This window comes from Camellia sinensis, chromosome 3, assembly GCF_055761805.1.
Source record: "Camellia sinensis isolate YWXY chromosome 3, ASM5576180v1, whole genome shotgun sequence".
NCBI lineage: Eukaryota > Viridiplantae > Streptophyta > Magnoliopsida > Ericales > Theaceae > Camellia > Camellia sinensis.
The window spans coordinates 38,258,210-38,269,926 of record NC_138963.1 but is presented as its reverse complement, the minus strand read 5'-3'; the positions used below and the strand labels follow the sequence as shown (position 1 = coordinate 38,269,926).

The following is an 11,717-nucleotide window of genomic DNA, read 5'->3' as shown; positions in this document are numbered from 1 at the left end:
TATACTTGTTTGCTGTGCGCATAACATAGTAATTCTAGGCTAACAATTGGTTTAAAGAACACATAAAGTTTTCAAAAACAGATATCACGGTTAGTAGAAGCCGGTCTTCGGATCGGGCGAAAAGGGGTGCTCATAGCTGACCTTCCCCGATCGTACCCAAGCTCCCGAGCCGAGACAACTCCGGTGATGACGGACATGTGGCCTTCGGCACCGAGTCAGGGTTTCCTAAATTTCCCCATTTTAAAAATATTTAGGTGGCGACTCTGTATCTGGCAAAGCAGTCCATGTTTGGCACTACTTTTTCAAAAAAAAAAAATCTGTTTTCTCAAACGATTTGCCAGATTTGGACTCTTTGGTTCAGATTAAGAACCGTGACACAAATTGAGAGTCCGAACTGTAGCGAGGTTCCCCCCGCGGGCTTGTTACACTCGTGAAGGAATTCCTGAAACCCACCCAGTGAAACGTAGCACTACTGTGCACTTTTTTACATTTGCATTGACTAGTCTAGGACTCACAAGATAGAAAGGAAGAAAATAAGTGCATAATACCGTATTTGATTTAATTTGTACTGATTTGGTTAGCTCTAAGCCCATGCATGCAAAGCAGAGAGTGTCAAGGAGGATGGCGTACAAGGACCTCCACCACAAGTGAAAGTCTGAGCTGGGCATCTGCAGGACTCTCCCTTCTCTTCACGTTGTTGCAATTGTTGACTCTCACCATTAAGAAGGTAGAAATTTTGATGGGTTTGTCTCCCTCTCCCTCTCCCTCTCCCTCTTTCTCTCTTTGTGTATAAATAGAGACGGGAGGGAGAGGCTGAATGGTATTAGAAAATTGAGAGATAAAGAGCTGTGAGTTGAGTGAGAGTTTTATCTCCTCCTCTGTTTTTGTATTTTGTTCAATTTTAGTGAAATTCTCTTTTTTGCTCCATGGACGTAGGCATTGGGCCGAACCACGAAAATTTTTTGTTCTCTGTGTGTGTGTGATTATTTTCTGGGTGTGTTTAATCCTAACAAATTTATATTAATAATAGTTTGCTCTTTATTTATGTTATGTTTAAATATTAAAAATTTGTTTATTTTAAAAGGGTATATATCATATACAAGTTATGATATTTGTGAGTTTGATTACGATAAATATCATAATTCAATTCTATAAAAGTCATAACTAAAAATAAATAAATTATAACCAAATATCATTTACACTGTGTTTGGTTGGAGAATGAAGGAAGGGATTTGGAAATAGAAAGGGAAAAAATGTGTGAAATTAGGTAAATATAGATATATTTTATTCGCATTTCACCTACCTTTTTCTTTTTCTTTTTAAAATTCCTTTCCAAATCTCTCAATCAAACATAACATTATGGTATATCAAAGGAATCTTCAATCATAATCAAAATAATGCTATAACCAACAATCAAATATGTATATGGTACACATCTCAAAAACCATAGAATTTCCCTTATTATTGATTGATTCACTTATTTTTAGTATAGGGAAATCTTGATTCCAACTTGAATCAACCCGAGTTATATTGGGTTGGGTTGGGTTTGATTGGATTGGATTGATTATAATACATGATTGATTTGATTCTGAATTCAAAAACTTAAAACCAATCCTAATTAAGTTGGTTCTAAATTTAGTGATAAATCCAACCAAATCGACTCATAAATGACCCTAATAACATGTGTTATGGATGATTTCCTCATCGACTAGTCTCCATTATATCCTATTCTATTCTACCTCATCATAATTTTATTCTATTCTAGATTCAGTATGATAAGGGTCGGTCCTGACTTATTTGGAATGTTAAAATCTCTTTAAATTGGAATTTTCATGTGTAATCACACAAAAAAAATAAACAAATAAATAATAATAATAATAATAATAATAATAATAATAATAATAATTAGATTTTTTATATATAATTATTAAAATTATACACTAAGTTTACTTTAAAAAAATCAAGACATGAAAAATGTTACAAGAACTAAAAAAATAAACATATGATCTTGTTGCTTTATGATTTAAAAAAACCTAAATTACCAAACCAAAAAAAAAAAAAAAAAAACTGAAATTAGCAGATTAACTATTTTTAACATGAACCTGAATAAGATATAATATGATATAACACGAATAACTAGTTACACATTTTAATATTATTTTTAATAAGAGTTGCTATAATATTTCTAATCTTATATTTAACTCCATCTAGTCGAACAAAAAATTTATGTAAAATAAGTATTTAAGGCTATTATTTTATTTATTTGTTTAAGATTTGTGCTTTTTGTTATCTATTTTAGAGCCAATCTAGTAAATTAATAATAATAATAGTTTTTTTTTTCTTTTTTTGAATTAGGAAAAGGCAATTAATTTTTTTTTTATATAAATTATGAATAATTTCATTTAGTAAAGATCAGTTTCATGAAATTTAATCAGTGAGAAAAAATTTAGGATAAATCACATTGGCACGCCTTTTGTTCTTTTGTAATCGCATTGACACCCCTTTTATTCTTTGAAATCACACTGACCTCCCTTATTAGTTAAAACTGTTAATTAAATATTGACATTATTATGTTACCCTTATTTGTAACAAAATAAAAGAGTGGTGCTATTAGCACCCCATCTATTATTTTGGACCCCCACTTATAAATTTTAAAACCCTTAAAATTTCTTTTCTCCCTCCAAATAATACCAAAATTATCTTTGTGAAAACATTTCACCCATTCAATTGAATGCACACCCCACACACCCCAAAAAAATCTCTCTTCCAAAAAGCCGAACAAAACCTACGAAGAAGAAGAAGAAGAAGAACCAAGTGTGATTAGTGCCTTTGATCTCTCCCTCTCTCCCTCTCTCTCTTTTTGCCGCCGCATCCATTTCTTCAGTGATTAATGTTCGGCTACCGGTTCCCCGAACAAATAAACAATGTTCGGGCCTATGTTCCCAAATTTCGGTCATATGTTCGGGAGTTCAGACTCGAAAAAATGACGAACAAATTTTATTATTTTTGTCATTTTTTTAAGAAATTTACCTTTACAAAGCCAATCTCCTCTGAGTTAAGAATACCGTCAAAGCTATGAATTTCCTTTGAACTTTTTTTGTTGTACACCTCACATCTCATGGAGTTATGGTTGCCGAAAAAACTTCTACTCATTATCATTATAGGAGAAGTGTGGGTAATCAAATGGTTGCTACCGTTATTACCGGAATATTGCTGCCAAAGGGTTTTCAAGATTTTGAGGGTGGGTAAGTTTTGAAGGTGAGATTTGGGGAAGATAGATAGGTGGTGATGGAGGTGAGTGCTCTCATAAACCCTAATTCGTGATGTAGTGATGTGTGGATTTAATTGTGAAATGGGGTGTCCCAAGATCAATGATGTCGTTTTTAATAATTTTATTTGAGGTTATTATTGTCATAAAAAAGAGCTAAAAATTAAGGGGTCCAAAATAATTCATAGGGTGCCAATAGAAACACTCGAATAAAAATATTTCAATTTTTCTTTTTCTTTTGTCTTTCCCTCATTCCCATCTCTTTGTTCTCTGTAATGTAATCCAACCATTGTAATTTCTTATTTCATCTGTTCAAAAAAAAAAAAAAAAAACCAGCTCAATTTATTTCATCTCTATGTTCTATATGTTTGGATTTGCTTTCATCTGTTTATTTATTTTTTATTTTTTTCACTTCTTTGTTGTAGTCTCTTTGCTTTTGCTTCAGAAATAGATGAAGATTATCACGGTCAATAAAATATTTTCTATGCATATCGTTGTTGTTCTACTTTGTAGAGCTTACAGATCACAGGATTTGGTTTGGGGAAAATACACGATGAATTTTGTTATGAATATGATTTATCTATTTCACTATTGAAATTTATAATTGATTAGGTACGTTAATGTAAACTGCTATGATATCATATCTTTTTATGTGGGAAAATGATAGAAGATCAAGGTCCTTCGAGCATCTCTGTTTCTTATTATAGACAAAGTTGGTGAAACTCAACAAATGTTGACATGATTTTATTTTATTTTTTGCAAGAAAAAATAATTTTTTTTGAACACTCCAACTAATATATGAAGTAGAGGGTAATTTTGGCATTTTAAGTTTTATTTTTGCGGATCTCATCATTTTCTATTTGATCAATTGATAGTCAACTAACAGATGGTTTAAATTGTTACATATTTTCTTAAAGTAAGGGAGTTCGGTGTGATTTCAAATAATAAAGGGCGTGTCAGTATGATTTCAAAAGAACTATAGCGTGTCAGTATAATTTACCAAAAAATTTAATCTCGTCCTACACTATGTATTTTTAACTAAGAGTGAGTTTGGACACATTAACATGACACAAATTGCAAAAGACATAATACGATAACATGAAAAATAAATTGATTGAATTAATGTTGAGGTAATTATAACACGAACCCGATTAACACAACACGATGTCCACTCCTAAGGACCGACGCAACTTGTCACCACTCCTGATGGCCAGCCCGACATAGCCATTCCTCGTAACATGAATTTGCCTTTCTACTTGATGGAATAAAAGTGACTACACCATAATTCGGTGTGACTCACTACGCCTAAACATTTTCCATAAGTGTCAATGGTGATTGGGTATGTACTATGAACCCAACACTAAAAATTGATGTCGTTCGCTTGAAATATAGTGAATTGAAGTCATCTAGAATGTGTTGTCAGTAGGAGAACACATTTGTACGAATGCGGTTAGATTGGTGGAAAAAACATGCGCACATATAGCCAAGTCACAATCGGACGTCGATCTATGAGGTAAAGTCATAGATAAAAGTTGGCATGAGGCAAAATATTGGTACCAAGGTAAACATGCCCAACTCAGGTTTGCCACCTCATAATGTTGTGATCAAGTGGGAGGTGATGGAATAAAAGTGATCGCACCATAATTCGGTGTGACTCACTACACCCAAACATTTTCCATAGGTGGTGGTGATATACCTTCTCGCAAGAAACATAGAGAATCTAGAAGTGGGTTTGAATTCAAAATCAAAAGACACAGGGTGTGTTTGGTTTTGTTTTGGGAGATAAATTTTCAAAAAAGAAAATCTTAGGGAAAGAGTTTAGAATTTTTTTTTTTTTGATTTGTTTGGTTGTATATTTTGGAAATAGTTTTGGAGTATAGGAATTTGAGATGATTTGATATTTTGTTGTAATTGAGTAGATTTGTGAGAGAAAAAGTGATTGAGAAGGAGAGAGGAGAGAGAAAAAATGATTGATTGATATGTAGGAGAGAGAGTGATTTTGGAAACAAAATTTTGAATTTTTTTTTCAAAAATTGTGTTTTGAGAGTTAAACCAAACAAGGCCACAATGTTTTGTGAAGCATTGTGACTCTATACTCGTCTAATATGTCAAGGGTTGTGACTTTCTGCAAAGTCTACATGATGCCTATAAATATTTGGCCAAAGTAGTGCATTATTCATTCATTGGATTTCCTAACTAATATTGCATTCTTCGCTTCCGGATGCTCGATTTTTTTGAGTGATAAACACCCTCACAGGAACTAAGAGCTATTTACCATTGTTAAGTTTATCTTACACTACTAGCATCAACACGAAGAAATTTCATCAGCTAAACTTAAAATGAGTAAATAAAAAAAATCACTTAAAAAAATTTGATTTACATCAAATTGTCTATAAACATGAATGAAAACCAGCCCAAAAAAATTATAAAATACAACAAGAGATGGATGGAGTTCAACAATATTTCTAAGAATACATTCTGCACGAAAGCAATCCAAAAGTGAACAAGAATGGGGAAGAGGATGGCTCTCTCAAAGGACAGTTGGAAATTGCATTAGTAATAACGAAATTAGATTTTGAATATCCCACTTGACTTGGACAATAATATGAAGGAGAAGGTTCTTCATCGTCACAGTGAGAGGATAGCTATCACATTTGCACTAATAAGCACGCCAGTAGGGAAACCGATCATTGTGAAGAAAAATTTGAGGGTATGTGGGGACTATCATTCTGCAGTCCAGTTTATCTCCAAGGTTGTTGGTAGAAATATAACTGTGAAGGACAATAGTAGGTTTCACCATTTTGAGAATGGATTGTGTTCTTATGGGGATTGTTGGAAAGATTTTGAAGGTTTGTGGAGTATACAATGCTCAGAATCAGTGAACTACTCATTGTGATTGAGATCTTTAAGATCTTGAGATCTCTGAAATTTTTGCTCATGTGCTTCGGTAATTTGGTGCTTTTGGCAATGAGCATCTGCTTAAATGATGAGCCAGAGTATTAGGAGGAAAATGACTTTCATGGTAACTCTTTTTTGTAGCCAATAAATCAAGGGGAAAATAAGATCAATGAATGACCTTCACAGCACAAAGGCATGCAACGCATCAAAGCTTGCTTTGCAAAAGATGTGTTAAAATAAGAACATTTTGACAATGTCAACTGGACATACACATTTTTATCCTATAACTAGAATTGCAATCTTAAATTCCTAATGACTTTGAGCAAAGCATCATTGAAATTGATTCTAGTGCAAGACCTTTTTTTTTTTAGACATCCTGGCCAGAGATCATGATCCAATCAATATATTACATCTCTAGCATAGACAAAATAGGTTTTAGAAGCCATGTTTGCCACTTGGAATATAAAGGTGAAATTCAAATGTTCACATATAGCAGCCTTCATACATATTAGTTGTAACAACCAAAGTCTTGGAAACAAAAAATAATGCACGACATTTCTAAACATGGATTTTTTTCAATAGAAAACACAAGCATTAACTTTATTCATTTATTGGTTGAAAATCTATTTCTGCATTCCTTGCTTGTAGTAGTGAAATTGCACAGAGAGGTGTAGCGAAAGTCTTTCTGCAAGACTGAAACTCTTGAGATACGCGCAGCATTGTTGGACGAGATCTTGGCTCAGTGCGCAAGCATGCAATTTCCATTCTAGCAACATGAACAATGCTCCCCACAACTATTGGATTAGTTGGAGGCAAAAGACGAGGATCTAAGACATCATTTAGCATTATGTTTTTAGCAGATGATGATCCCAATGATGAGAGAAGTTCTCCAGTATAGCGATCCCGGGTTTACCCTTGTTGTACAGTGATCCGGACATGTGTCCGTGGATGTTAGTAGTTGATCATTACCTTGTGTACATCCTTTCTTACTTTGTATTTGAGTTATAGGATGTGCAGGGCAGGTTTGTTACAGGTTAGTTGAGATTAGAAACTAAAACTAGTTGCCCAGATTTTGACCTGTCCGCTCGAGCGGGGGCTTTGGCGCTCGAGCGGGAGTTTCACCCATCCAGTATTTTCCTGTGCAGTGTTCGACGCTCGAGCGTGGGATTGGCCGCTCGAGCGGGTTTGTGTGAGTGACGCTCGAGCGGGGAGTTGGAAGCTCGAGCGGGAGACCTGTCTGCAAAAGTTCTGGGAGTGTGTATCCGGAGCTCGAGCGGGGGATTGGCCGCTCGAGCGGGAGTCTGTGAGTGACGCTCGAGCGGGGCGTTGGACGCTCGAGCAGGGCGACTGGGTTAAAGCTCCGTGTTTTGACTTTTCAAATCACTTTTTCACTTTCTCTTCTCTCTCCTACTTTTTCAAAAACACCATTGTTGAGCCTCTCACTCTAGAACTCTACCTTCTCTCTAGGTTTTGATCTAGTAGGAGTGATTTGCTCATCTTTGGCCTTTACAAAAAGGTTGTTGATCGTCGAGGGCTACATTTTAATCTGAAAATTTCGGGATTTGGAGCACGTTGGGTTTTGTCATCTTCTCCCTTGGGGCTCCGGATTTGAGGTAGGGATATCCTACTCCTCTCTATGGATTTTGTCTTTAGATTTTAGTATTTTGAGATGTTGGGGTTGGTTTGGTAATTTTGTGAAAGTTTGGGGCTTTTGTGTAATTTTACAAAAGTTGGGGTTTTATTTATAATAAACCTAGATGCATGTCTGGCATAGAGAAATAGAATAAATGTTGAATCATTGATGAAAATGGGACCTTAAGGGTTGTAATGTTAATTATGGAGAATGCCCTAATTACATTGTTTGATTAATTGGGTTAATTAATCGTGAGAAATGAGGTTATGAAATAGAAATGTTGAGATTGGGAATACATGGGATTAAAGGGTGTAGTTGGATCTCATGTCACTCACCTAGTTGGAAATGTCAATTTTATATCCATTTGTTGCATTTATTTACTGTATAGAAATAACTGCTTTGGGCTATCGATAGAGGATAGTCGTGATTGTTGTAGACAATGCATGATGATTGGGCAAACGGAAACTAATCACTGGAATGAGTCATTGATTATGATTGATTGAAAGAACACGTTAAATTTATGTGTTGCGTGATGATGTGTATAATTATTGTTTATATGCATTGTGTTGTGTTGGAGAAGATAGGGGATGTACTCCACGGTTTAGAGGAAGATAGGGGATGGACTCCGTAGATAGAGCTCATATGCTTATCTAGTACTGTGTTGACAGAGCTCATATGCTTGTCATTGGAAGTGTGATAGTGCTCATATGCATATCTGTGGAAGTAATGATATAGCTTGTATGCTTATCTGTTGTTGTGTGATATAGCTAGTATGCTTATCTATTATGAAATGGGAAGTGTTTGATATGAGTTACTGTCTCATATGAGTTGTTTGGCCAAGTTCTGAGCCATAGTTGTAAATTGAGAATTGAAAGGAATTGGAAAATGGATTGTAATATGGACTTGTATGTCATGAAACCGTAAAATGTGATAAGGGAAAATATCTGTATTGACCATCTATCAACTGCTAATCTTTTAGTCATTGTTCATATTTGGTTTAGTGTATTTCTACTGGGCTGTGGCTCACCCTATATGGGAATATCATTTTCAGGTACAGGTAGCATGCCACCTCCAAGGTCATAGCTTGGGAGGCTAGAGGCGGACAGATTTTTGTTGTTTAAGTTCCTTTTTGATGTATTACATGTATACAAGCCGAGGGCTTAATGTGTAGATAAGTTAGTACTCTTTTGTTGTAACCAAGTATTAACTTGGAAAGCTGTAAGCCCGTAGGGCATTTTGCTTTTATTGTTAACATGTAATACTTTTGTAATGAAACTCTAATGAATAGAAGATTGTGGATATTTCATATGTCAATGAATGTTTTATTTGATGGGTTTAATGTTATTATTTTGAGGGCGTTACATCCAGGATGCCTTCCCATGATTGTTTCCAGTGCCAGCACCCCAAAGCTAAACGCATCACACTTTTCAGTCACAACCATTATGTAAGCAAATTCTGCACAAACAAAAGATCAATGAAAGAAACCATACATTTCACTTTACGTTTAAAGAAATTAAGGAACAGTGTTTTATGCTACCTGGAGCAATATATCCATTAATGCCTGCAATAACAGTTTGATTCGATGAATCAGGATGTAGCAATCTAGCAGTGCCAAAGTCGGAAACAAAAGCCTCCAATTTAGAGTTCAATAGAATGTTGTTGCTCGATAGATCTCGATGAACAATAGGTGGGGTGTAATCATGATGTAAGTAGGATAGAGCATGTGCTATTGCTTTAACAATGTTTACCCTCAGAGTCCATCCTAATTTAACAGCATTAGTATCAGTTCTCAGGGAACAAAATAAACTTCCTCTTTCCATGTATTCATACACTAGGAACATGCATTTGTTGTGCAAACAGAACGCATAAAGCTTTATTATGTTTCGGTGCCTTACATTTGTTAACATTTGCACCTCATTTCTGAAACTCTTGTCGAAAGCTGGCTCCTCTGCTTCCAAACGATGGAGCTTTTTCAATGCAATTACTTTGCCAGATGGCAACTGAGCTCTGTAGACACTGCCATAACCACCGGTTTCAATGCAGTGTCTGATGTCAAAGTTGTCTGTTACTTTGATGATGTCTTCATATGCAATTCTTCCATCGTAATTCCATATCGAGCGAATATCCCCATTTTTCATTGCCCTCGCCTCAATTTTGTTTTTTTAGGCCTTACGGCAACAAAAACATGCAAACACAAGAAAGGCAAGGCAAACTATGATAGGGAAAGAAATGATGAGAGTAAACTTTACTATTTTTTTCTTGGAGCAATTTCTTGCTTCATATAGGGGCAGACAATCATACGTATGTTGTGGGATTTGACCCTTGAGACGATTGTATGACAGGTCAAGATCTCCTATGTTGCAAAGAGTGTACGGGACTTCGCCACAGAGATTATTGTGGGAAAGATCTAAGTGGCTTAAATAGAACAAATTTGTGAGTCCAGTGGGTATTGTTCCATTCAGAAAATTATTACTCAAATTTAAGTACTCCAAAAATCTGAGTTGTTCTAGCTCTTTTGGGATAAGTCCACCAAGCAAATTGTGAGAGAGGTCCAGATATATATATATATATATTGATTTTGAAATTCATTGGATTTGATTGGTGGTACCTGACCGAAAAGTTGGTTCCATGACAAATTGAGATAAGCAAGGCGTGATAGTTGTCCAAGTTCAAGTGGTATGGTGTCATTAATCTGATTTGTAGACATGTCAAGATGGAACAAGTTCATCAACTGGCCTATAGAAGATGGGATTTTACCAGGAAGGAGGTTATGTCTGAGGTCTAAGTAATCCAATTGTGTCAAATCTCCTATTTCTGCAGGAATTAGGCCCTGAAGGCTGTTAACACCTAAATCCATCGTAACCAAATTCTTTAGCTTCCCTGTTTCTGGAGGAAGGGAACCGTTAAGTCGATTTGAAGAGAGCCACAAATGGGTCAAATTGGTCAATTGACCAATAGATGAAGGGATTGGACCACTAAAGATGTTTTGATCGACATAAATGTCAACCAAATTCTGTAACTTCCCTATTTCTAGAGGAATGGAACCGTTAAGTAGATTTGAAGAGAGATGCAATGATGCCAAATTGGTCAATTGACCAATAGATGAAGGGATTGGACCACTGAGGATGTTTTGATCGACATACATGTCAACCAAATTATTTAGCTTCCCTATTTCTAGAGGAATGGAATCGTTAAGTCGATTTGAAGAGAGATACGATGATGTCAAACTAGTCAATTGACCAATAGATTAAGGGATTGGACCACCGATATATCAAGTTCAACTAGTTGGGTGAGGTATCCCAAGGTGTGAGGTAGCAAACCTTCAAGATTATAGTTGGCAATGAGACGAAGCCTGGTGAGCTTTGACAGAGTACCAATTTCCTCAGGGATGCTTCCAATTAAGTTACAGTTGCTGAGTTCGAGGTGTTCAAGATTTGGCAAGGATTTCCAATTCATGTTTTCAAGATTTTTTTTTGGGGGGGGGATAATAATAAGAATAAGAAAGGTTTATCCGAGTGACACCTCCTGCCCTATTGCAAGTGATGCCCGTAAGCTTGCAGTGATTTGCTAAAGAAAAGTTCCCCCACCAACTGCTATTGAGTAAAGCTTTTGCCTCTATCATTGACGATGATGATTTTGCAGATGCCGAGGTTAACACACTAGTATTAATAACTATCATGCATACTGCTGCTACGAGTATAGCAGAGGAATAATAAAGAGAGGAACAAGTTATGCCCTTTTTACTCATAATTGAGGTATGTATGTATGTATGAATGCTATTCTGGAAGTGCTAAAATAATGCCAGGCATCCTCAGATCAAAGAGCTTTTAAGAATATTGGTATTGATAAAAAAAAAAAAAAAAAAAAAAAAAAAAAAAAAAGGACTCAATCCATTGTTGTCTTCCTTGTAACTTCCTC

General features: G+C 35.5%; 1 pseudogene; it reads right to left on the bottom strand.

Moving 5' to 3' along the window:
* Positions 1-5,454: 5,454 nt before the first annotated feature.
* LOC114292251 (uncharacterized) lies at positions 5,455-11,255 on the bottom strand (annotated as a pseudogene).
* Positions 11,256-11,717: the final 462 nt, after the last annotated feature.